Raw genomic sequence first — 27,299 nt, 5'->3', positions numbered from 1 at the left:
ATACATACATTAAGTAAGAATTTTTATTGATCTTTTATTTCTGTCATAGACATTTAAAGCTTAATCAAGCTTGGACAGGTAAGATACAATTTATTTTAATCATTACCAGAGCTCTATGGATTTGCTACCCAGTGGTACCTACCTTAAAAGGTTGTTGAAAAAGAAAATGCTTTAGGGACTGAAAAGGGAGTGGCTATTAATTTCATCCTCTTGAATAGTGACAGCCAAGAACTACACAGATCAGTCCTTGAAGCTTTAAACAAACTTGTTGTAAACAAAGCCATGAAATAAACCAGAATCTGGGTTATGGAAGGTAAACTGATTCTTTCTTTTATTACAAGATGAATTATCTGGCCAAACAAGAGACTGAACTTGTCAAACAGAATGTGCAAAGTTAAGACAAGATAATATGCCTGCTTCCAAGAACTGTGCAGGAAATAAGGAACACAGCCTCGTTTACAAAGGCAGAAGGAAAGAAACTTCCTGATTACTGCCAATCTCCAAACACTAATGAAAATGCTGATCTTATGAGCAGATGATTCCATAGCATGCTATATAGTGGCAAAATTAATATTCCTGTGTAGTTGAAAGTCTTGAGCACTAGTGCACAAATGCAAATTTTGTCATGTGCATCTAAGCATTTACATCCTATCGGTGTTCCTCCTGACTTCAACCTGGGATGGAGCTCTTCAAACTCTGCATCTGTCAATTTCCACTTCCACAGATAAACAAACTTAAGACCCAATCTTACACACCCAGTTCTATACAAACATTTGCTCTCCAAGCAAAGCAGAGAAGTCTAATCAAAATTTGATAGGTAATCTATTCCCACTTTTCTTACGGCACAAATCATCTGACCAAATGCAGGCATCCACTTTGCAAGGAAACACACTGCCTTCTTCCTCCACAACCAGAATGGTAGAACTTCATTGCCTATGAAGGGATCCTAGGGTGACTCACTTAGACAAAGATACTCACTTTTTAGGCTGTCACATTTAGTCAGAATAATACTGTCACTTGATGGCTACGACTTAACATGTTAACAGCTTGCTCATAACTGAAATATGCTGTTTGCAGAGGTGCTAAACGTCAAAAACTCCCCACAAAAGCCAGTTGGAGCTGAAAGAGTCAAAACAATCCCAGAAAATCAGAGCAGACATGATTAGTCAGTACATGGTTATTAGCTCCACACTAATTACAAGGGCAATTGAGTATGGCCTGAACTGAACAATGGCCAAACAGTAATCCCAAAAGAAAACAACAGTAGGGAGAAAAGCTAGGCTAGAATGCATTGCATTCAATCTCATTTCAGAATGAAAGAAAATCTTCAAAGACAGTCTTGAGCCTATTGGAATACAAGAAGTGTGTTTGGAGAGGCTAGAATGCCATTTCCTCAGCACAGCCAGGTTCATCGGGGAACATAGATGTGCTTAATCTTAAGGATGTAGCTCACTGTAATTAGTCATGCTCATGTGCAAAGAGCATACATCCCAAACATCTTGCACAATCTGTGTTCAAATGAAGTATAATACTAAAGTAAAAGCAAATAGGACAAATTTGAAACACTGATAACTGAGAAAAGCAAAACTGTCATCACATGCTGCAAACACTGATGTCTTTCCTACTTCTGTGGCTCACTGTCCTTCTCAGAAATTATACCATAGTGCTTGGAATCTAACAGACAAGGCTCAGGCTGATGATGAGGTGGCTGAACTGCCACATGTCGTTTCAAGAGTTTATCCTTCAAGCAAGTCTTTGAACCCAGAACAGTACAGCAGTTAAGGGTCCATGAAATGGTAAAGAAAGCTGCTTCCAGACCAACATTCACAAGGTGATGTCAAAACAAACTTCAGGAAATTTAAATCTGTGCTACTGCTGCCACAATGGACATACTTGTCTATTCAGCTATGCTGAAAATGTTGTTTGTGAAGCTGAGGTTCTTCTTTTTGCTATGTTAGTTGTCAGCTGAATCTGCTCCCTGATCCAACTAACCCCATGAACACCAGGGTTAGCACAAAGGAGGATGCAGGAAAACACAGCAGCAAACAAAGGATAGCAAGACCATTATTTTCAGCAGCAGTATAGATAATCCATAAGTAATCATTAAGCTAATAGGGGAAACTCTCTGCTCGAAGTCTAGCTTTACAGTACATATATATTAATTTAAGTGCTTTTCCAATTTTAAGTGTTCATTTTCTGTAGCTTTAGTTCTCTAAATTCATTCACTGTTAGGGGTCAGCCTAGCGATACTGCTGAGATAGTGGAGGGGGAAGGCATAAGTTTTGGAAAGGAAAACAAGACCTGCCTTTCTGGTCAGTGCCCGCAGTTAATCAGTCCAGCCGTGATATACGGCTACACCCTCTGTCTTTGAGTACTTACAGCGAAGGGAGGACCTGGCTCAGGAAGCACACTGAGCTTTGAACACAAGCACATTGAACATGAGTTCAATGATACTGAAACGCTGCAGCGCCTGCCAAACTTTTGAAAGCTAACTTTAAAAAAGTTTTGAAAGTTCATCTTCAAGAGGAAAAAAAGTAACCTCAACTTTCTGTATTTCGGAAATTCTAGATTTCAGCTTCATTTTGTTGTATGGAAAAATCTCCTCGGGATTTCTTTTTTGCCTATTCAATTATCATACACACTTGCCAAGCTGTTAAAAAAGGGTCAGATTGGCTGGCTCTGTGATGGAAACTGCAACCTCTCACTTTGTGAGATTGTCACTTAAGATTCACACAATAGAAACAAATAGAACATGCCAGCCTTAATCTGAAAATCAACCAAAAGTAGAATTTGAATTATGATGCAGCTCTGTAACTGCTACGTTTAGTTTTCTTGGAAACATTCTCCAGCTCTACCCACCAAATATCCTGGGTCACCTTGGGATCTTAATGTTTTTTCAGTCCTCTTCTTTCATTGATTACTGATTCGTGTACACCTGTATGAGATCAACTGGAGGAGTTACTTCAGTGTATTGGAAAGCAATTCAGACCTGTGAACCTCTCACACACAGCTGTGTTGGAAAATGAATGCTCAATAATAGTCGCTACTGTACATTCTGTGCTGTAAGGATTATAGTTGAGTGGAACCAGCTTGTCAAAAATGATGATAGAGCTTGTAGATGAAGGAATAAATCTGTTCAGATTTAGAATTCCCGAAGAACATGGTGTTGTCATAATTAACTTGGAATCCACCTTCATCATTTTCAGGGTGACTCAGGCTGCTATTTCAGCACTGTATTTCTTAAAATTGTTTAGAACTTTTATTGCCATCTAGTTTTATTCCAAGGATCAAGTAGACATATTAATAACAACAATATTACTAAATGATAATACCTAAAAGTGTTTGCTTTCATACATACGCTATTTTCCTGAAAGCGTAGAAGTTTTTAAGACAGAACTAGCATTACATTAAAAGCTGATGCTTGCTTTTTATTTTATCTTTTTATGCAGATCAAAAACAGAAAGATCACTAAAAAATTTACAGTCTATTTTAACACTTTCTAAAGTGCACCTAAATCTCAAGAGACACAGTGAAGGAATTCCTCGCACAAATCCCTGTTCCTTACTTCCCTACATCCCAACACTTCCACTTCTCATGATGCAAGCAGAGCTGCCAGGAAGGCAGTAGTAGTGGGAGGAGAGGGCACATTTGTTTAAAGCAGTGTTTGTTTGACCAAACACCCTTATCCCTCACACTTCATTACATTCCTAGTGCTTTTCACCAGGCTATTCCCTTTAAAAATATATATATATATATAATAATAAAAAAAAAAAGGATAGCCCTTTTCATAGCTATTTGATCATTATATCAAAACATCAAATTCTATACAAACAGAATTTCCTATATTATAGGAAATGTTAATATCAAGTTGTAAGCTGCTGGATGTGAAACCACCATCTGAGATGAGTAAGAGGGTGTGTATTAGCATGGCCACACTTCCTCCTGACATCTCCAGCTACAACAGAGCGTCACAAAGAATGAAATGCAGGATAAATGCTTCTTGTATCAGGCTGCGCTCTACCTACCTTTTTTTTTTTTTTTTTTTTTTTTTACATCTGCTTCTGAAAGAAAATTTGTTTACAATTTCTACAGAGGTAAAAATATTAACTATGGTTTTATACTCTAATACATATGTATTGAATTGTGTTTTTGCTTTATGTGAGCTACGCCAGCCTTATTGTGCTGGATAATTGAGAGCTGCCTCTACTGCTGAATATCTCTTTTTCTTAGTTGAATACTCCTAGTAAAACCCAATAGCAAATGCCATTCTTCTAGTCTTTTTCAGACCTTTTATCTACTAATGACGATGACTTAACCTACTGCTGAAATCAAAAGAATAGATGCATGCAAAAGGAATAGCCTGTATGATTTTAGCATGTCTTACATCTTTTTTTCTTGTCTGTAAGCTGCTAAAAGTGGTCTTTGTAACATCCATGCCCTAACAAGTCTCTAATTCTTGGAAAGCTTCCAGTATTTAAAGAGTCAAGTACATACAATGGAAGAATGACTCCATCCAATAGAACGAAGCACTCTGTACCAAGAGGTTGTCTACTTGGCTTGCTGTTTATGCTGAGCTTTTACCATGAAAGAGAGAAAACAAGCTGCTTAAAGTCGTGTTAGCAGATGGTATGTTGTGATTAGAACAAACAAGAAATCTGCTAGAACACTGACCAATGCTCACATAATAAATCTTTAACGTAACCCTTCCATTTGACTTTTGAACACATCAGTTGGTATTTTTGCAAGATGAAGACTCAATAGGTCTTTCAGATTTGGAAACAGTACCCAAATGAAGGTAAGATATAACTGAAATATTCTAAGTTATTAGAACAGAATCCATACTTTGCAATTTTCATCTCAGATATGTATGAAAAACAAATTAATACAATATTTTCACAATACTAGGATAATTCCACTTTCAAAAGGACATGAGATCTTTATTGCTCAGAAGATGATTTGAAAGTAATTATTATTAATTATCTGCTTATAGAAACATCAACCATGCTTGTAACTTATTATTTAATATTTCATATATATATATGAAATGTATATATATTTATGTTTATATATATATATACATATATATATATATACACACGCACACATGAAGATAATCACACTAGCCCTGCAAAAGTCTGGAAAAATTTGTTTTCTTTGAATGCATACTGTTAACTCCCAGGAACATCTCCTGCTCCATTAACAAGGAATGCCCACGCTGGTGAGTATACACTGCTGTTAGCCAACTATTTTACTAATCTGTGACTTCCCTACCTGTCTTCCAGACTTCTTCCCCCCTCCAATTTCATCTCCCCACACACTGTGCAGCAAAGAAATTAAGACAATGTGTCATTTAAAGTGAGTGATGCCATGGCCACAATTAACAGAGTGGTCAGTTGTTTGCTTCTCTAAAACATACTAGTAAAGATAGTAAAGATGAAAGTAAATGCACACAGAAAGCAGTATGTGAAACTTTTCCACACACCACCTTCAAAAATTCATGTTGAATTGACCCAAGAGTAAATCTCCTGGGAAATCTTAATTTCAATGAATTTTAAGATATAAGTATTTTGAGAGAGAAACAGGAAAATGCTTAAATATTTTTGAGTATTGAGGTTTATGCAAAAGCATAACATCGCCTACTAACTCAAATCAATGTTAACATACTAGAATTTGCAAGCATCTTGGGAATGGAGGGAGATAGAAGCCTCAGTTAACTGAATAAAAAACAAGCATCTTCTAAATGAACATAGCATTATAAGTAAACAGATTCGGATTTGCAGTTCAGCTGTGTGTTAATGTATATGCAATAGATCCACAGGAGAAATTCTAGATATTCACGCAGACTTGCTATGTTTTCTTTCAATACAAACAGTATTTCTTTTGTGTTCCTCACCCCGTCCCCCTGCCATAGGCTTGTAACATTTAGAGGAGGTAAAGAGAAAAAAAAAAATACAGACTCTCAGTATTTGATTAACAACTACAATAGCAGAATGTTTTCTTTAGGAAATCAAAGCTAACTTTACCCTAAATCCCCTCCTCATGTCTTCCATCATAACACAAGTCTTTGCGGGGTATCAAAGTACTGAATGCATTCCAGTGTCCCAAGAATTGCACTCTGTATCACTTCAAAATTGTGAATGGGAGAAAAAAAGAAAAGACAGAAAATAAAACTGCGTTATTCAATTATTTTAGAAAAAGGAATTTCCCCGCTAATGAAAAAGAAAAAAGCAACATGTTTCATGGGAGGGAAATGAAACTATTATCAGAGTTTTTTTTTTTATGTAAATGGCCTAATACCAGTGTATTGCACTTTGCTTCAAATTTTTTATCCCACAGTACACTTTCTTATAATGATATATAGTAACCAGGAAAAAAAAAATTACTGTACATCAGCAAAAGACTTCATACACATGTACCTTTCTCAAAATGAAAGGGACCTAATACATGCCAAGAATCCAGTATCCTGTTAGAACAGTTTGTTTTTCCACAGTGCAGAAGATAAAACTGGAAAGAACTCAACAAATTCGGAGAATATGCAGAAATAAAAATTAAGTGCCCATTAATTTGTAAAAGTCTGAGAAAAAACAGAGCTGAGAGCACTACAAAGCTTTTCCCTCCTATCCACATTTTCTTGTTTCAGCCTCCCTGTTAACTTGTTGATGGGTTTATATGTGGGATTTGATTTTGTAGGTTCTCTCAGTGCCTCCTGGCCAACTATCTGATTAACATTTCCTTTCGTTTGGGACTGCTTGCTCTACACCCCAAATTCTCATAGCATAGGGAGTTTGAAGGTCACGCTGTATCTCTGCAATTGGGCTGTAAGCATGCATCGCTCCTGCCATGTACTCCTGCTCCCAGTTCTGCCTGCACTTGGCATGCCCCGGTACTGTTTTGAATTAGTTACTGCTCAGTCAGTCATTCCATGAAAGCAGCATGTTAAAACATTTTAAGTCTCAGGAATTCAATGATAAGAAAGGTCATAAGTAGTTAAGATCTTACAAATGAAGGCTGGGATGGACTAGCTTCAGGGCACCTGTGCTCCATCTAGAACACCTCAAATCAATAAAACAGAGCAAGGACTAGGACCCAGATTCATCCTACCCAAATCAGAGTCGTGTATGCAAGCAGCCTGGGCAACGTGGGCTCTCCCTACCATAAACAACTTCTGCTGCGGGACAAAGCTCATCCAAAATCTCTGCCGCCACCGCTAATGAATCCAATGGAGCTCCTGGAAGGAGGCTTCTCCCTCCCCAAGTGCAGGTAAGCACCTTTCGGTGGGTGAGTGTCTGCCCACGCCTGATGTATCAATACATTCATATTATTAGAGTATTGTAATCATCCTCAGTTTCATCAAAATAATTTCTCTAGTGTGAAATTATCATCTTTCACATCGTACTAACTGAAGCTGATACTAAGTGCAGCTAAAACACTCAAAGAATTAAGAGGAAGTCAATTCTGCTACACACATGAAAAAGATTTTTTACATTCTTTTTTCATACCTCTGTCTTACCCTGTCCTGCAGAAATATCTACACCTATAAGACCAGTAAATAGGTACCATCTGGCACTCAGCATCTATCATTAGGAAATATGAATGGCATCAGGTAACATGACAGTAAAAAGAACATTGCTTTGTAATATCAATTACAAAGAAAAAAACATTTACAACTATTTAAAAAGAAACTAACTTAATCACAAAATAAAACACTGATTTCTTAGTTGCCAAAAAGCTGAAAATCAATAGAAGAAACATATGTTAGAATTGTACTTAACCACGTAATTTAAAATTTGAGAACAGAATAGAAGTCTTGGCTATACTGAAAACCAAACACAGTTTTAGCACCAGCTGGGAAAGATCTACTAAGAAGCTCTCGAGACTTACACCTTTGAAAGTTTCATGGGTCACTCAACGTAAACACCTTGGTTTGTTGCACACATCCTGCTAAAAATGATTAAGGTTTAAATTAAGTTTTAAATCTCTGAATGAAAAATTCTGAAAACAGTAGTGTAAGAAAAACAAAAGCACAATAACAATGTATTTCAGAAATAGCATGTTTTAAGATTATTTAATAATCCTAATTTCTCCATGATTACTTTGTAAAATTTGGATAAAATCTTCATTTACCCCAAACTCTATGAAAATGGTAACATGAACTTTTTGTACACGCTATTTGTAAAAAACAAGATAAATTGTCAGTCCAAGAAGAACTTTCAGCAAGTCTCTCTGCTGGTTTTTGTTTGTTTGTTTGTTTGGTTTGTTTTGTTTTCTAACAGTGGCTGATGCAAATTATTTTGAAGTTTGGTCCAATCCTTTCTATATTAAGGGAAGATATCAGTTTGGACACTCCTATGGGAAACAGCAAATCTCTCTGCCAGCATGGATGAATCTTCCAGCATTAAAAACTAAGTAAATTAGGAGTTCTACTGCAAGAAACAAGGCATGGCAACAAAGACTATAACATCAAAATTCAAATACAACACCAGCATAACAAAAAATTAAAGCCAGCAAGAGCATTAACCAGATCTTCCCACTGGGACTTCATTTACCATGGCTTTACTTTAAGCACAATCAATATATTAGCAGTACTTATTTGTGTTTCTTATGAAATATTTACTATTGCTCATCTTTGTTGCTTTAAGACATTATGATTTCCATTTTGAATCTAGATATCCACTGAAATCTATGAGAAATTATGCTTCTAATTAACAGCATATTTGATTTCTAAATCTGAAGTTCAGAGTCCCTGTGCAAGATCGCAAAAAAGCACATTTCTAGAATGAAGGCACCTCTGTCCTGCAGTATCCGTGAGCACATTCACTTAGAGTTCCTCTTGGCCAGCACAGGCAATTCTGGCTGTTCTGAATCCAGCCCAGAAACACCTGCATCCTTCCCTACGCTGCATTGGAAACTCAGCAAATCTAATGCTTTGGGAATTAGACTCCAGTGTTTGGTTTAATAATACCCAACATAAGCACTACAACCTCCTTATGGAAGTGGGGATCTCTGCCGTTTTCAGTAGTGTACCACTTCACAGGGAAATCCTACATAAAAGTAAATTATAGAACCAGAAGGACCCATGCACTGTAGTAATGAAGCCTAGGTTCCAAACACAGCATCAGCTCAGATGTAATCTATTAAATCCTGATTCAGGAAGCCATTGCTTTAGTAGTATATATGTAGACAAACTGTATATGCTTAAATATTTATTATAGTTAGGTTGAGACAATTATGAACAGCAATTTTTCACATATACACGTGTTATTCTGCCTCAATGAAACTCTTTGGAAACCAGGAGAAAAAGGCAGCTTGATAAAGAAAAAATGGATTTTCAAAAATACATCAATTCAATCTACACTTATGTTTCAGTATTTACTATTTACTCAGTATTTACTTACTTTCTATAAACACATCATCTTTGCTAAATTGAATTTAGAAAGACAACTGCAAGTTGCAATCTTCCAAAAGCAGTTGAAGCATTTTAGCCATATATCCAGCTCCACAATAATAAACATGTTCTTCCCCTTAAAAAATCTTCAAATACTGCCAAAATGACCATAAAACTAATGAGGTATAATACCTTCAGGACTTGTTATTCTGGCATATTTCAACCAACACCCTATGAAAAATGACAGCCAATGCTGGACCCATGAAATACAGCCTGTGGTTGTGCAATAACTGGTCACCAAGGCACCAGCCAAAGAAGAAAGAGGAAAGCCAAAGAGCAGTTCTCTAGATTCAAACCTTCAAACTCTGCAACATCATTTCTGAATATGTAAAAAACACTGCCTGGCTCATGAAAATGACTGGAAGACATCAGCTCTTTAAAGATCGTGGAACACAAAAAGATGTCCTGCTCAGTCAAAATCCCAGTTTATTTTTCTACTTCATTGAAATGTGAGAACTCTTAAATCTAAGAAGTAGAGAACATGGTTCTGCATGTTCTTGCTCTTATTTGTACTGTATTATTGCCATGGAGGATAAGGAAAGAAAATATCCTCCCAGCTGAGAGAAAAAACACCCTTTAGAAGAAATGCCAGAGAAATCAGAGAAGCACACTTACTTTTTAATCCACACACATGCTTTAGCTTCTTCCCTTCACCAGGTGTGCCAGCTTTTGAGCACCAAAGCAAGTGTGACACTTCAGGCACTTTAATTTGAATTAGGTTGTTTCTAATAACCTCTTCCCTTCATTTCCAAGGGGAACTTCTCACATATTTCATTCTATACAACGATACTATGTTTATACCAACTGCCACTTAGAAAAGACATAAACCAGGTTTATATATAGTATCTGCAAAATGTAAAGTTAAAAAATTACACCAAGCTGCTGTACAGTGTTTTAAGTTACATGGAAGATGTTTCTGTTTCCACTTACACCAGTGAAAATATAGACTACCTTCACTGGCTTCAGCAGAATTACTGCATCCACAGCATAACTGGATGTAACATTTGTGTCTTCTGCTCTGTAATACATCGCTGACGTGTCTGCAAGATCCTTCGCAGAGAGGAGGTACGTTAGTTCAGGCAAAAAGCTGTGCCAAGCCCAGACACAAGGCTTGCAGTCAGATCCGTGAGTCAGCAGAAGTAATTCATCTCTGCTTCAACCTAGGATAAAAGCCTACAGCATTCATAAGGATGCATCAACATACCCAGAACTGAAGGCATTGCCACTTACAAGAGACCTTCTAAAATAGCCTTGCAACAACAGGTCCTTTGGACATCATGAGTATATCTGGAAGATCTTAAGAAAGTATAACCGCAATTAAAAACCTCCCATTTTCATATGCGCAGAGCAAGGCAGCAGACCCTTTTATCACCACCAGACGACGACAGGACAAGTTTTGCTCAGCCTTATCACTTTACTGTTGATATTTCTTTGACATGCTGGGTTAATCCTTAATTGCAAAGTTGTAAAGCCTCCAACTTCTGAACTCCCAGCCCAGACAAAGTGCCCTCCTTTCCTGCAGCATTGCCCTGCTGCCCACCCCAGCCCAGCCTGGCCCCCACTGCAGCGGCAGCCAGCAGCATTCTGCCTTTTCTGGCATGCTCCGATTTAAATAGTCCATCCCCTGCTTGAAACTGCTGAGATGAAGGAAGGGTGTGTCTTTCCGTTTTTCTGTAGGGAATACAAAATAAACAAGCCATCCTTTGAAGGAAAAGGATAGGGAAATAACAAGGTCTTCAAAACAAAAAGGAGGAGAAAACGTGAAACTTCCTACGCTGTCCCAGCTGTTTGGTTCTTGCATTCTGTTTAAATATTTTTCAGTCTCACAGTCAAACAGTTCACACTGACATAAGCAAGGTGCTCTACAACAACTACCAGACCTGGACTATCTCAGTGCTGCTGCAGCATGAGACCTGGTCGGTTCTGCCACCTCATCCTGTACAAAGAGATAAATAAATAAAGGGAAACACCTCTAAGATCAACGCTGTGACAGTGACTGAGATCTTTGCTTTGCTTTTCCTTTCCTTTGCCATCCTTTCCTTTGCTAAATGGTAGAAAACTAATTATACATGTATCTTTTGATAACATAATGTTCATTGTGGCTCCCGGAAGATTTATGTATTTAGGATCTAAATGTTTTTTGGCAGAAGTGTATTAACACAAACTACAATGCTGTAGAATTAGTTGACAAGTTTTTATTTCTAATAAAAAGATTCATATCTGGAGGGATTGTTTTATCTTGTGGGCTGCACAAAACATTGTGTTGATGGCTATCAGTGATTCAAATCAACTTACGGAAGTTAAAAAGCACCATGCTTTCTTCCTACAAACCACACATTCTCTAATGAAATAATTTCCTTTACAGAAATTGCAAATTACTCTAGCTTAAGTAGCTATTTACTAAAAATGAATCCCAATATTTACTGTGCTAACCTAAATATTGTAACTCAAAAGCATGATGAAAGAAGAATGGATGCACAGAAAAATGTTCCTCTGGGACTGCTGTGTTTTAACAGATATTATGGGTGGCATGGCGTGGCAACTTTTAAAACCTCAAATTAATTTCTTCAGTGATGAACAGCGATGCAAAACTTTGCTTTCTAATATATTTCAAGCATTTCATCCCTTCTCTTTATGAAAAAAAAAAAAAAAAAAAAGGTTGGGTCAGTGTTCTTTTTGTTTAAATCAAACTATGAATAACGTTGACAGAAGCTGAGTGTTTCACTGACTTTTTCGGTCTTATCACCTGATGTCACAAAAGTCTTATCACTCTAAATAGTTCTAGACAGAAGAAGCTTTCTTAACTTACCAGCAACAATAAGTAATTAGTATTCTCCAATTCAACATACTTTCCCATTAGCCAGCTGCAATCAGAAAATATCCTTAGCATTGCAGCTGCTTAGCAAATCCAACGATTTTAAGCATAAATATTTAAAATAGTAACAGAAGTTACCATCCGAAATCCATCCTGCAATGTGAACTGCAATCCCTGTCAGCGATGTCGGTTACATTCTAAATATTTCTGTTTAGTTAAAATAAATGATTCGCTTGACACAACTGTGAAAACAAGGCTTTTTCTAATAGAGGATAAAATTAAGAATTCCTTTGCTTTACAATTGAAGCTCTTCCCAAGTGCACAGCTTCACAACTGGTTTCACCCAATCCAATTAAGACTGCACTGCTCCTAATTGTGCACTCAGCCTGCAAATGATCCCTGCAGGTTTGAAGTAATTGCAGAAGCCCACAAATGCATCATTTGCTAGTATGGAGGCCTGTGCTGTAATTTATTTTCAGAAATTGGTAAAGTATGAGAGTTTTACATCATTTTACTTTGCCGTTGTTGCTTTTCATAAACAAGATAAGATGTCCTGTAACAAACTGACCTGTGTCCTACAAATCACAGTCAATCCAGACCTCATTTGTATATTAAAAAGGCTTGTGCATTTTGTCCATACAATCTAGCAATCTCATTAGCCACTGTGCTCCTGTCCTTTTGAACATTTGCAAACATTTGAAGTTATTCTGCTAGTAGTAGAGACAAGTGAGCAAAACCATCAGGATTTTAAATATTTATCTAAAAATTAAAAGCTTGGCTACATAAATAGCTTCCCCTAAATGCAGTGAAAGGCAAAATGTGGTGCTTAAATCTCAAATAAGTAACACAAGATCTGATGACAGATCACAAGTTTCAATCCTGTAAGGAGAAAATTCTTTACTTAAAAGGCTCTTGGAACTATAGATGATTTATGTCACCCTTGGGCATTCCTCTCTCGGTCTTGAAGCAAAAAAAGAGATTGTTAACACAATCTTCTGATCAAAGAGTGTCACTAGGAAACAGAAAGTAAATTTTTCTTTTTGTGTTTGAAAAGGTAAAACATCAGTGTCCTCTGGAAAAAAATAACCATAACAAGCAGAATTATTAAAGAAAGATTCAGAGATAAAGATGAAAATGCAGCAGTGCTGCTAGACATGCTGTCAGCCCTCTCTGCAGATGTTCCACAGTAAAAATGCCCATTTACTGGTCAGGTTCAGACTGTTGGAAGCTCTCTCAAGATAAGAATTACAATATCAGACTTGTATGCAGAAAAAACGTAAACTATACTTAAAGTTTCTATACAGAATAGATAACTGAAACAATGGGGAGAGAGAGAGAAATGGAGTTGGGCAGGGTGATGGAAATAAAAGCATCCTGCTGAAGAACCTTTGACAGAACCGAAAAGGGGTAGGCTGAAAGAACCTGTAGGAAAACCTGGAAGGCTTGAAAAGTGAGCAAAGAGATTGATTACTCGTTTCCTTGACGCTTTATTTAGGGTAAAACAAAAAACAAAAAACAACAACAACAACAAACAAACAGATTTTGCATACATTCTTGTCAGAGAAATTAGACTATGACAAGAAATATCTGCTTCTTTCATCAGTTTTTCCTGTAACAGAAACAACTCGCAAACCCTCAAAGCCTGCCTCAGCTTAGGCGAGGTGCTGTTGTGTGTAAGGCTAACACCTTTCAGCACATTCCAACGCATCTCCTAACACTGCACTTGATTCTAATTCACATGAAGTCATCTTAAAGAAAAACAAAAGTAACATGATATACCAATTTATTTTATAAATGTCTGTTTTTACAGACTAAAACATGTGGATTTGATTTTAATCTCCATAGTTTTATTGATGAGCTTCCTAAATCCATCCCAAAACACCAGACATCAAATAAGTTAGTGTAATCAATATATTTTCTCACTCTTTGCTGATCTGTAAAGGCTATTAGAATATATCATAAAATACCTCAGAAAGATTTTCTATAATACATGGAACATGGAGAGAATCATTTGAAATACTTCTCAAAAATTAATTCCTCACCATTAACATTGACTTTTTTCTCTGAATGTCGACGACTACGTCAACAGTTCCAAATCTATTCTAAGTCAGCACTGGAGGAAACACAATGGGCCAGATTCATATAAATTATTATATTACTATAACATAGCACGTCTTCTAATGTGATTCTTCCTCCTTTCACACATACCTGACTTGTATATGGCTATTGTCTGACTACGTCCCTTCAGATATTTTCCCCCATATTTTATGGCATTTTTCTTCTCTTTGACTCTTTCTAGACTTTCCCCCAAACTGCACAACTATTTTCTTGTCACCCACTATTTTTTCTCACTGCACTAAGCTTTTCCTCATGTTTCTCCTTTAATATATTATTGTTTTTCCTATCAAGTTTCCCATAAATGTTCACCTTTCATCCTCTTACTGAGTGATTCAAGTTATTGCAATCTGCGGCCCTCTACTCTAAATGCACATCACATGCAAATACACTACCAGTATATGCTTTTTATTACAGAACTAGTTTTTGTTACATTTGCCTTCTTAAACCTCTTATTTGCCAGCAGATTTCTAAATTGTCACTGTTTAAATACCGTATAACCATACATCTACGTCTATAAAAAATCACCACCAAAATTTTTATATACATATATATAAATATATGAGAAAAGGCATACATCTGTAGTTACATCAGTATTAGCTACAGATTACTGTAGCATTGTAAGTCTCCTGCCTAGCTCAAGGAACAGGGGAAGTTAAAGGCAATTACTATGGGAGTTTTTCCCAAATGTACCATATCATATGTGTGTTTGCTTTGACACGGAGCATATGTGTATTTAAACTAGCAGTTCTGGCTGAATTCACATGCTCTGCAGTTAATACTCTGAAAATAGTTGCATTACACAGATGCCTGGCCACCTCCACAAACACCTTCCTCCGTTTCATCTCAGAAGAGGAGTAATCCCAACATAGACAACTGCTGGAAGAGCAACACATCCCAACATAGACAGAACTTACCTATTCAAAACCACTTTCCCATAACTACCCCACTTCTCTTATTTAACCAAATGAGTGCAATTGCACTCTGGGTATCGAGCCTAGTATTCAAAACATAAAACTGATCCTAGATCTTCTCCAAAAATGCAACCCCCGAATCAGTATGTGCGACCATTCCAGATACAACAGAAATTTGTGTAACATGACGCCAATCAGAGAGGATCGAAAATCCTTCAACTGGAGTTAGAAAGACAATGATGGCTTTGAAAGCCATGATGGTTAGAAAGGCAATGATAGTTTTCCAGAAGAGTGTATTACACAGTTTTTAATAAATTACTTTCCAGAACTGAGACTGAGATCTGATTCACAGAAATCAGAAACAATATATGACTAAGGGAAACAGTCATTCCATTAAAAATGCCCCTCAGTGGAACCCACTTGAAGCTTAAGGTTTGGCCAGTATACAACACATTCCTAATAAGAGGAATTGAGATATTAGTCTGATAAAAGGGTCACAGTAGCAACTTAGTACAAGAACTCAGGCGACATGCTTACATAGAATATATATTTGGCATATACCAAAATAAATCCAACCAAACATAAAGCTTGTTCACAGTTACGCCTCATTTCATATTTGAATATGGACCACATGTTTGAGGATTAAGCTGGTGAAGCCAATTTGTCTCTTCCAGGAAGCAGTAACGTAACAATTGGGCTATAGAACTGTCAATTATTTCATACACACCAGCTGTGCATGAAGCATTTTGTGCTCCAAAACACCAACCTTTATGACAAGATCTGTAACGAGAGCCTGAAACTCAAAACACACACTCACGGAACGGAGCCAACAGTTTTTCCACAGGAAAAAAAAAAATCCACATGCATTAATAGTGCGAGGGGGACATGCTAAGTCGCAGAGTTCTCCCAGTCTAAGGTGCACTCCGAATGTCCCTTTTTTCATTTAACAGTTCTCATACTGTGAGTTGCTTTTTTATCATTTTGTATAGGAAAAACTAAAAAAAATAAAAGGGAAATTGTACTTCTACATTCTTCACCTGCTTTGTTGTTATTGCTGCGCAACAAATGATGTTTCACCAGACAGCAAGCAGACCTCGATGGAGAAAATAGCCTGCCAAACTCTAGAATTACAGGTTAAAAAACAGACAAAAGCCAAGTGAGCAGCACAGGACCCATAAATCTCAGGCAACTCTAGATTGAACTGAAGCTCATTTTTCCTTTTGATCTCACTAAGCAGACTAACCAGGCTTCTCCAGCTATCAGCATCAAATACTTTGAAAAAAGCCACATGGAAAAGCAGACAGTTTTTATAGTTAATTTCCAACACTTAAGCTTTTATGCAACTCTTTTCAGGAGTCGATACTTGCATGTGACTTCAGAGAGATGCAGAAGAGATGGGTTGTAAATCGTGATGAGGAAAAAGCCCCCTGTTGCTTCCTGCCTTGCATGTCTAAGAAAGTGAATGTTAACAGTCTGGGTTATGTTAATGACTTCTGTTATTAAGCCATGTTTAATCATATATTTTTGTAAAATGCTTTCAGACAAGAACTGCTGAAGCAAAGGCCACAGTCTCACTTAAATGGGTGCCTCTTTTTCCTTTGGAAGACCAACTGATAGATAAGTAACAGGTTGCCAACTGAACTATAGGAATAAGCGAATGAAGCCTCAGCCAGGAATCAGAATGAAGTGGAAGAAATAACCCCCAGCACAACTCAGACAGGCAGAACGGCCTCATGCAAAACATAACCCACATGAAGTTACTCACACATCCACATAAAGCTACTCAAAAACGTCTCTTTAAACAATCAAAACCTCCTCATTTCTGGATGCACACTGATTTTCATTATTTGAAGAGTTTCCCCCATAGAAACTTCCCTTATGTCACACTACAGTGACAGGATGCAGTTCTTTCAAAGTTCTTTCAATCTTATTTATAAAATTACACAAGAAAAGTCTGCACAAGAATTCAGTTTTGTCCTTCGAACCCCACCTGAACAACTTATTAATACAAACGTGTGTGATACAAGGGTAAGGCCTAAAAAGAGACTTTGAATACTTTAAGGGAGGTGAAGACATAATTTTCATGTCATGAAATGATGTGAATATTTCACTTCTTTACTGAACTCTGACTAAAATGGTTCAAATGCAATTCCCTGCAGGTCAGAAGTAGGACTTGTCAAGAATCAGTACAGTCTGATTGTAGGCTGTAGCCTTGGGCTGTTCCCTGTGTCACACTGCTGCAAGAATGACCTGAAAACTCTGACCATAATTCAGTATTGAGACAGGAAAAGAGATTAGAAATGAAAATCTTGTTCAAAGTTGATACTTATGCCAGACCCACCAAGTTGCTTAGAGAAAGCTTTATACAGAGAGTTAAGGCTCTTTGTTAGGCAGCTTTAGAAATATTTTGAGCTGTGGGAATTTCTCCCCAGTTCTCTCTCTCCCCTCCCTTTTTTAAATACGAACTTTTATGAACCAGTATTCATCTCCCAACTTCAGAAAGCACACAGGGACATCGGGTCATCTGCATTACAATGCCTGATTCACCATGCATTTATATCATAAATTATGTTTCACTCTATAAGAAAAATTATTTCCTGACAAAATGAAAATGCTCATTTTTGGCAGTTATTTAAATCCAAAACCAAAAACCAGGCTCCAACCAAAAAGTCTCATTAATTTAATTTTATCCAATGCATACCCACATGGAGGGAGAAAGAACAATTGCTAACTCATAGTTTTATTATCTGGATCAGAAGATTATTGTAGAATGTGGGAAAAGTGATCTCAGAGAGCTATAGACATATACATTGTACGGATAACTGACTACTCGTATCTCTCTATTAGTTGCATCCATCATTTAGTAAACTTTAAGATTTTTCTACGTGAAGTGTAGGATACTTATTGTAGCATTTGAGTATTCCTGCTCAAGTATTCGAGCTTCCAGTGATCTCTATTTTTCTCTTAGAAAATTTTTGTATGGAAGACAAATATTGTATAATTTTATTGCTCCCTTCCCAATTAATAGGAGATTTCTGGTTTCACTGCTCTCTCCAAAGGAGAAAAAAAAGTAAGGTGTGAATAAACCAAGCTTTACTTGTAATATATCTATGAATGTAAGTTCTGGAAATGCCACTCAGCAAGTGCCCAAGGAATACACTTTGTCAGAAATCCCAGCTCAGCACAGACACTATCTGTCAAGCAGCCCTGCTGCAACACCAGCTCTAAGCAGGCAAAAAGGAACACAGTTTACTCATGATCCCATACAGAGCCCTCCCACAACAGAACACTCTTACTGTGCTTCTTCCTCACAAAGTTAATTGTTATGTTCCACACTAAAAAGGACGAAATGAAGGGTATATGAATGGCAGCATTTTTAGTATGTGTTGAATGCCATTCTGCTGAAGCCATACATGCTAAGAGCTCGAACTAACAGCACACCACCCAAACCCGAGTGTTGCCCTTTCTCACAGGAATGGTATGGTTCAGTAAGACTCCCAAGTACATGGGATTTGCCTTCTTAGGGAGTTAACTACAGAGATCCTATCTGGTGAAAGTCCAAATTATTACCTATAATTAAAATGTCAGCTTCTCACAGATTTCTTCACTAATTCAAAAATTACTGCATGTCATTTTAAAACAAACACAAAAATAACAGAAGTATGGCCCTATACAAGAGGATTTCACTGAAGTCAAACTGAAAAAAAAAAAAAAAAAAAAAAAAGAGTTGCAAATATAAGCTATTTCTAAATCAAAATTTTCATCCTGAAAATGCAGGAAGTAGTTCCCTAACGGAGGGCCTCAGCCCAAAGTTCAAATAAATCACTTCAATATGCTTTTCTCTTTGACACGGAGATAATTGCTTGTTAGTGCTGGATCGCTCAGAAGATTAGAGTGGCAAAGATTTAAGAAAAAGTAAATAGTAGGATAATACTTAAATAATCAATCAAAATGAAAAGAGAAAGAAGCTATTATATCATCAGATGGAAGATATTCCAAACGCTGGAAAGAAAAAGACAAATATAGGACACTTGAACCAGTTTTACAGCAAATGCTATGCAGAAAAAAAGAAAAAAGAAAGCTGTTACTGATCAAGAGAGAAAAAAGAGTAAATAGAAAAGAGGAGAAAAAGTATGAAATTAAACTGATTTGCAGATAGGTTATCTCCATGACTTCATTATTATTTAGAAGCTAATTCTGTCACTTTTTGGACATGGACAATCTGCTGCATATCTATGTGGGACACTTGAAAAATGGATCAAGCTAACAATTAGTCAGCTCTCTGAAGGGCATGGAACATTGTCATGACATCCAAGACACTTTCTAAACATTATCTTTAATGCACTTAGTCACACTGAAGACTCCAAGGCTCCCAGTTTCTTAAAAATACATTGATAAAGTTCACGTTGCCTTCTCCCTGAAATTTTCCTGCAGCTACTAGTGGAAAACCCCTAATAAAAATCTCACTAGAGTAACAATTAAGTGAAACATCCATCACCTATGACAAAGATTAGTGCTGTCTTGTAATGACTGGATGGGAATTATAAAATGGCAAAGATGTCTTCCTCAATTCTAACTGAGAGTCATTGAAAAAAAGCAAATCAGTAGTGTTTGTTTCATTCAGTATCTATTGAACACAGAGAGCACTTTCAAAAATGCCCTTTTCCTAATGCAAATTATTTCTTAGCAAAGAGTTTATATAATTCTACAATCTAATCACACTGGAAAGCAGCTGAATTTGAGACATCCATTTCTACATATAATTGCCTTCTTTTTTTCTTTCGGTGAGTCTTTGCCTTGAAACTTCAGTAAGTGGTAAGACAGCCTGTCTTGTCCCTAAGAAAAAGGGCACGGGGAAACTGCTCCTGGAGGACACTGCCTTTCATCAGCAGGATCATCAGAATGGTGGAAAGCAAACATCAAACATCACACTGGAGCTTTGTTTCTAATAACCAGGCTGGAACATTAGGAGCTTACTTACAGAAATCTGTTTTCTAAAGTGAGAAATTTCTCCCTTCAGCTTCTACTGGCATCCACTTCACTGTTTTCATTGGAAGAACTGCTGCAAAGATCAATCTCCTCCAGGAACAGTTAAGCCATTTCATAAGTCAGATTGTTGCGCGCCTCTGTTAGTAGAAACTTGCCTGTGAAGTGCACAACACACCAGCAGCAGAAGCTGCCAATACTTTGGGGCATTTCTGAACGTGTTTCATTTCTCTGTAGCATAGTAGGAAAACCTCCTCATAAAATTCCACATCTGTTCAGATGTTTGCCATCCTTCTTGTTTCAAAATAAAACACAAAACATCCACATCAATGTTTCCCCTTCCTTTCACCTGCAAATCAATTAATAACTCTGGATTCAAATCCACAATGAACACAAAGCACAGCATGAGGGCAGGAAACCAGCATTTGACCATAACACCACACCTACCTAAAAGTGCCAAATAAGCTTTTGTCACTTTCAAACTTGTGCTATTCCACAATCATTCCCCTGGAATATACACATCTCTATTAATACATTAATACATCATCGATACAGCGCACATCATATAAACCAGACCTTGAGTAACTGTTGAAACAAAGATTAATATTATTAGTTTTCCACTTTTTTTGAAGAATACTTTCTGACTTCTACAGATTTTAACTTGGGCCTTAGATGCACACAATAGAGCTTCAGAATACCAGCACTTCCACAGAGCTTGAAATACAAGTGTCACTGACAGATTTCATTCAATGAAAATGACATTAACTGTCAACAAACCAAATACTATGAATGAATCAGAATTCCTTTTCTTCATTAAACTCTCCTAATCACACAATTACTGCTTGTTAGGACAAGTTCCCAACACAGTCCTTCTGTCAACAACAAATAATCAGCTTCACCCACCTGAAAATTTGGATAAACTATTTGAAATAATAATGGGGTGCCTGCATAAGTCCACTCTTTGTCTTCATTCAAGCCGTGCTCAAGCAAACACAAAGCACTGAGCAGACGCAACGTGACCAGGCAATGCGCTCGTCTGTTATGTTTCTCAGCTGCAGGTAGTTGGGGTTCATCTAGGCAGCTCTGCAAAACACTGCCAGCTGAAAACATGATCCATTTCCATCCAACAAACTTTTAAACTTGTCACAGAAATGTTAGCATTGTTACATCCAGTTTTATCAGTAGGAAGAGACATGGCTCCCTGATCATGGGCCTGAGAGAGAGCCTAAATCAATCCCAGATCCTACCAGCACTGCCAACACACCAAAGGCATTTTTTCTCTTGACCACTTATTGAAGTTCACCACATGTGCTGATAGGTGAAGCCCTTTGACCTAGGATTCACATACAGTGAATCCTTACGTTTCTCACATGGAATCTGGAGCCCTGCGTCTTGCCTTCATTCACCCGTAATTTTCTCTGTCATTCCCTCCAGGAAGGGAACCCTGAAGAATAAGGAAATGCTCTGTTCAATTTGTCTTTCACAGTTTACTGGAAGAAAATCAGATTTGGCTCCACTCTCTTACCAAAAACGAAACTGAAGAAGTCAGTTCAAATTAAAAATTTCATGCATAGAGCAGAATAAAACATTTTCAGGAAGTTATTAATATTTTTAATACAGGATTACTGAATGAGGCACTGCAAGCTGTGATTGTGTTAAAATATGAGAATGCACCCAGTAAGAAAAGAGCTTGGCTGGAAATCTTATGTAAGGATAAATTCCCTAGATTGAAGGACACAAACAATGACCTGTCAAACAAGATTTCTAAGGGTATTTAAAAGATGAATTATGATTTCAAAATCCATTCAGAACTTACCTATAGAGCCCAGTAAAAGCCAATATAGTCATCCATTGCAGCCATCAAAAGCAACATCACATTAAGCATAATTTACAGACAACAAACTAGGAGGTATGGGTATGAAACACTCTACACAGCTACTACCACAGCTGCAACAACCACCAGCATAAGTAAAATCAAGGAGAAAATAAATTTACAAGAACAACCTGAAGTTGCTCTAGCAGAATAAACTTATCTGGCAATTTTGATACTCTGCTGCCTGTGCAAAATAACCAGAAGGATTTAATGTTGTTTGAAAGACAGTAAACAAGAACCATATATGAGCACATTCATTTTTGTCTTCTGCTCTAAACACACAGCATATACACAAAAGGAATTTTGTGTATTATTTCACGTACTACCAAAAATACCATTAATATACTTTAAAAAAAAGGCTATTTACCACTAACCAGTGCTCAAGATGACATACAGGGTCAAAGTTTAAAGCTTCCGTAATACAAATTGCAAATTGAAATTTCTCTCTCGAGAGTAGTTGGATTTAGGGCTTTAATATCATCATATCACTGCATATACTGCATAGTTTCCTGTTATGTTCTTTGTAACTTTCGTACCATTCTATCCAGATGAGAACATATGAATACTTATTTTCCTAGTACTAGTTACAAACCCATTGGCATTCCATATCTTTGTTGTGAAACTCGTACGCTGCACATATATGCACATAGGCACATGCAAAGATCTGAAAAATATCCATATCTGGAAGGTGCAAAACTGCGTCTGCTGCAGCCAGTTTTTATTTTTTATCTTAACACGGAGCTCACTGCTGCCCTGGATACAAGTAGAAATGGAATTTGATTTTGATTTTTGAAGAATTTTACTAAAGTTAGATGTACACGACTGCTTAGATTTGAGCGGCTATGCCCAACTCCTGCTAGAGCCTCTGAAGCTTAAAGCAATGTTTAATTGATACATTTCCATCCAGTCCAGTAATTCAGTGGTTAAAGGGGAGAAATTGGAGGGAGGAGAGAAGCTTCAGCAAAGTCTTGTCAGTATTGAATTGTAAATAAAGGTTTAAGCCACTCAAAATTCTATCTTTTGTGCAGATTTCATAAAGTCTTCACAGATATCAATTAGTATTATTCAGGGCCTACAGGTGTCTCAAATTCCTTAGATGCCCTGGTGATTTTAAAGTGCTTTTAAACATATGCTTCTATAACCCCCGTTATGCTTGCTAAGCAAGCAAATTAAAATTCCATAGGCTAGCAAGGTGCAGATTTTTTTTCCATTCAACAGAGTTTGATCCCGAGTTCCGTTTTCTGATAATGTGTTTTGTTAGGTAAGATTCAATTTACATTGCATGAAATACTTCTCTTCATTTTTCCAAGTACTTACCTCAAATCAGCTTTACAAGCTCCCAAGAAGCATGTCAAAAGCTTGCTCTTCTGTTTGTATCAAAGGATGCTAGACTAACGGATAACACATTGAACAGAAAACGTTCTACACTTTCTAACAAAAACTAAAGCTGAACTGCAACTTATTTTCTTAAGGGAAAAATCACAGTAATTGCTTGATTTTCCAGACATTACTACTGGTTCCCTCAGAAAAAGCAGCTTAAATCTGCCATGCCAAATGAGCACGAGAGTTAGGAACTTATAACAACTAAAGAGATTAGATTGATACCAATGTTAAGAGAATGCATTTGGATGATCTGTGAATGAAATGACTACAGATGATGTCTAGCAAAATTTAGTAACATGGAATAAATTAAAATAAATAAAATAAATGTTCTGGAAAAAAAAAAAAAAGCATACTGCCCCTGCCTCAACAGTGCTATAAACTGTAACTTTGCTACAACTTAATAGAGTAAGACACCTGTTATTTTAGAGGTGTTTCCTTATGCTTATTTGCTAAAGATGAGCAGAAGAAGAAATGAAACCCAAAAGAAAATTTCTGAGTTGCAGCTACCATCAAGCTAGGATCAGCTCAAACCAAAAGAGGAAAAAAGGGAAAGCATTTGCCTGGGTAGTTCCTTGAAACTTTTGCAAAAGCCAAGTATTCAACTTACAATGCAAGAATATTGTAAACTCTGATGCAATTGCAACTATCAACTGAATTTGCCCAAGCTACATCCGAAATAGGGCAGATATCAACACACACCTTTGTTAAAAAGTTTTATTAAACGATTACTTTAACTAACACAATGTGAAAAAGCCATGAATTATCCTGCTGCTAACACGCAAGTGGCTATTTGCCTGATGGTGATCCTGTGCATCTCTTGCTTAATGCATTATGAAACAGACGCTCGCATCTTCCTACTAGGACTTTTTAGAAACATGATTATGAAGGCAAAATTAGAGAAAAACAGCTGGCATTGCAGAAAAGTCTCCTAACTAAGCAGAGGCTCAGCTAAGATTTTTGTAATGTAACAAGCTTTGATCACCTACGAGATACCTACGCTACCTAAAAAGACACAAAAACATGATCAGATACTGTTTCTACAAGGCTGGCTATACAAGACCTATACAAGTCACCATCGCCAGCAGTGCTCCTCCTCAGCTAGATACCTGTCTCTGCTTTGCACGACTGTCTTTTTCAGCAAGAAGCTGAAACATAAAGGTTTTGTTTTCTCTTTTCATTTTTTTTTCCAAGCAGGATTCCACCTTGATTTAAACTTTTTTTTTTTTTTATTTCTTACCCTTCATTTGAAAATGCTTGAAATGTTGAGATTACCCTTCACTCAACTGCTCTGCACATCATCTCCCACATCAGTCACAATGCTAGAAGAAAAGCACAACTTTCCATATGCTCATATACAAAGTCTATAAATCAAATACTTAAATTTCTTAGTGATTTCCTTAAAAATATTGCATACAGACAACACTTGATATAAACTATGGGAATCAAGTGGAATTGTATGTGCAAACATGTTTTATTTATTTCTTGATGTACTTCTAAGGCAAGTGTTAAGTTCTTCTGAAAACCATGTTAGAGGGGCGAGACTGACTGACATGGTGTCACTAGAAAGGAAGACATGTTAAGGAAATGAAGAGATGTTGAAAGAGTTTGATGAGTCATCAAGAAAAAGGGGAATTTTAAATAACATTTTACCAAATTTGGATAAATAAACAACTCCTGTCAGATTGTTTCCATGCTCTCATTTGACTGAAAGCACTGCACCACAAGTTTGGCTGCACTGACCCACGGTCCAAAGCAGAAGTTAGCCCCAGAAGGTGGCCCCATTTTGCCAAGCCCACCTGACCACCTCTTCCTGGCCTTAAATGTTCATCTCCACCATTGCATGGGTTCTGGCACTCACTCAGACAGATGAGAAGCTGATTCAGCTTGCTCAACAGGTAAAAATGGATACCACCAAATGGGGAAAAGGAAGTGAGGGAGAGAGAGGCAGGAGCTTGGCTGATGGTTTTGGTGGCAGTAAGCCATGAGATCAGCTCTGCTGCATTCCCTAAATGCAAAGCTCTGCAAGAGCAGCTCCGCTGATGTAACTAATCACCACTGCAGTTACGCAAAGGATCTGCTGCTCTTTCCCTCCTGGCTACACATTCCCCACTACTTATTTCCCTTGCTACAGTCCTGCCATTTGTCTGACCCCTCAGCAAGCCAATTCGGCTTGCTAACCCAGAAAAAAAAGATTTATTTCCTCTTTATTTCCTACCTGACATGCAAGCTAAATTTGCTTACTGAGCAGCTGACAAGCACTAGAAATGGCTCAAGACTGCTGGCAGTCGTGTTTTTTGGTTGACAACACGTTCTTAGACAAGTTCAGCAGCTCGTTGGGATCCTTCAGCTGCCACCCTTACAGCCACCTCAGTGAGTAACGACCACGGCCATGCCCCTGCCTTCTCCCACCATGGTGCCAATCCAGGTGCTCCTCCACATGCTGATGGAGTAGCTCATACATTAAAAAAGCAGAAGTTTCGTTTTCTTTTTTTTTTTTTTTCTTTCTTGTTTCTTTGTACGGAGCTGAATTGGCTCACTAAGAAGTCAAACTCTTGTTTCAGTTGGATTTTTCTTGAGCAGGATCATGAAGTAAGGGGAGAGAGAAGGTAGGACTTAGGTAGACGTAAACAGCCAAAGAACCACTGCTTAAAAATGGCAGCAAAGTGCATCAAAATGTAGGAGCCAAGATTTTACTGAATGAAATCTGAAATGTGTATGCTGCACATACATTAGAAAGATATATGTCTAATGCAGCTATATTACAATCAGTAAAGATCAAGTACAAAATGACCTGGAGAGGACAATCCTATTTGCTCTGTACAGTAAATATACAAAGGTAACAGCCACTTCTTTTGAGGTTCCATTGAGGTAACATATTGCTTTCCACGAGCCATGACATCTCAGCTAGTAGAAGAACACCAATCATTCACTTCACAAGAAAAAGTCAGAAGAGAGGACCACTTCCCTGGGGTGTTAAAATCCACCACCTCTTCAGATTTGTCTTAAGTCCATGCAGCTGACAGAATTAGGAACAAACATTACTATATGCAAAATGCTGACACAAGTACTAAGCCGTACAGCAGCTGATCTCAGGCGCGTGCATAATAATGAACTCCCTGATGTAGTTTTCAACTTGGAAAACCCTATGTGTCTTCTATTTTAGATTCCTTTCAACAGTTAACGACTAAAGCCCTTATTCACGAGGTAAATTTATCTTGGGAAATGCCCTGAAAGCACAGACTGTACTCTTCCTATGTACAGTAGCTTACTATTTTCTGAAGATTTATCACATACATTTCTCACTAAGAGATTACATTTAATTATTTCCCAAACCAAATATACATATCTTATACAGCATTTTACTAAAAAGTAAAGGATTTTTAAATGATCCTTCTGTTCTAACAGACTGATTATATAAGTCTTGTAATTGAGGGCTTTAGGCCCAATCATTTTATCCTTGTTTTTATCGTCTTGTGTTTATTTATTGTCACAGCAGCAGCTGAAAGAAGCATTTGGAAAGATCTCACAAGGAAAAATTCTTGTTGGCTTTTCCCACTACAAGTGTCCAGCCAGCTTCTGTACAATCACACAATAGCTAGTGAATTATAGAGTGAGGTTTTTAATTTATTTCAAGATTTCTTTTTTTTTTTTTTTTTTGGCAACATGGATCTCCAATCCGAGAACCACGTCCAAAGTCTAGATGGCACTGGGTTCTGACTTCGATTCATTCTTTACTTTGGCCATGATATGAAACGTAAATCACCCACA

General features: G+C 37.3%; 1 protein-coding gene across 1 annotated transcript in view; it reads right to left on the bottom strand.

Annotated features, from left to right (window-relative positions):
* B3GNTL1 (UDP-GlcNAc:betaGal beta-1,3-N-acetylglucosaminyltransferase like 1) overlaps positions 1 to 27,299 on the bottom strand; it is a 123,951-nt gene that overhangs the window by 38,452 nt on the left and 58,200 nt on the right. The gene's annotated exons all lie outside the window — the stretch shown is intronic.

Source organism: Netta rufina (assembly GCF_964035555.1).
Source record: "Netta rufina genome assembly, chromosome: 19".
Lineage (NCBI taxonomy): Eukaryota > Metazoa > Chordata > Aves > Anseriformes > Anatidae > Netta > Netta rufina.
Note: the sequence above shows the minus strand (reverse complement) of the source record. Positions and strands in the feature narration are given on the sequence as shown.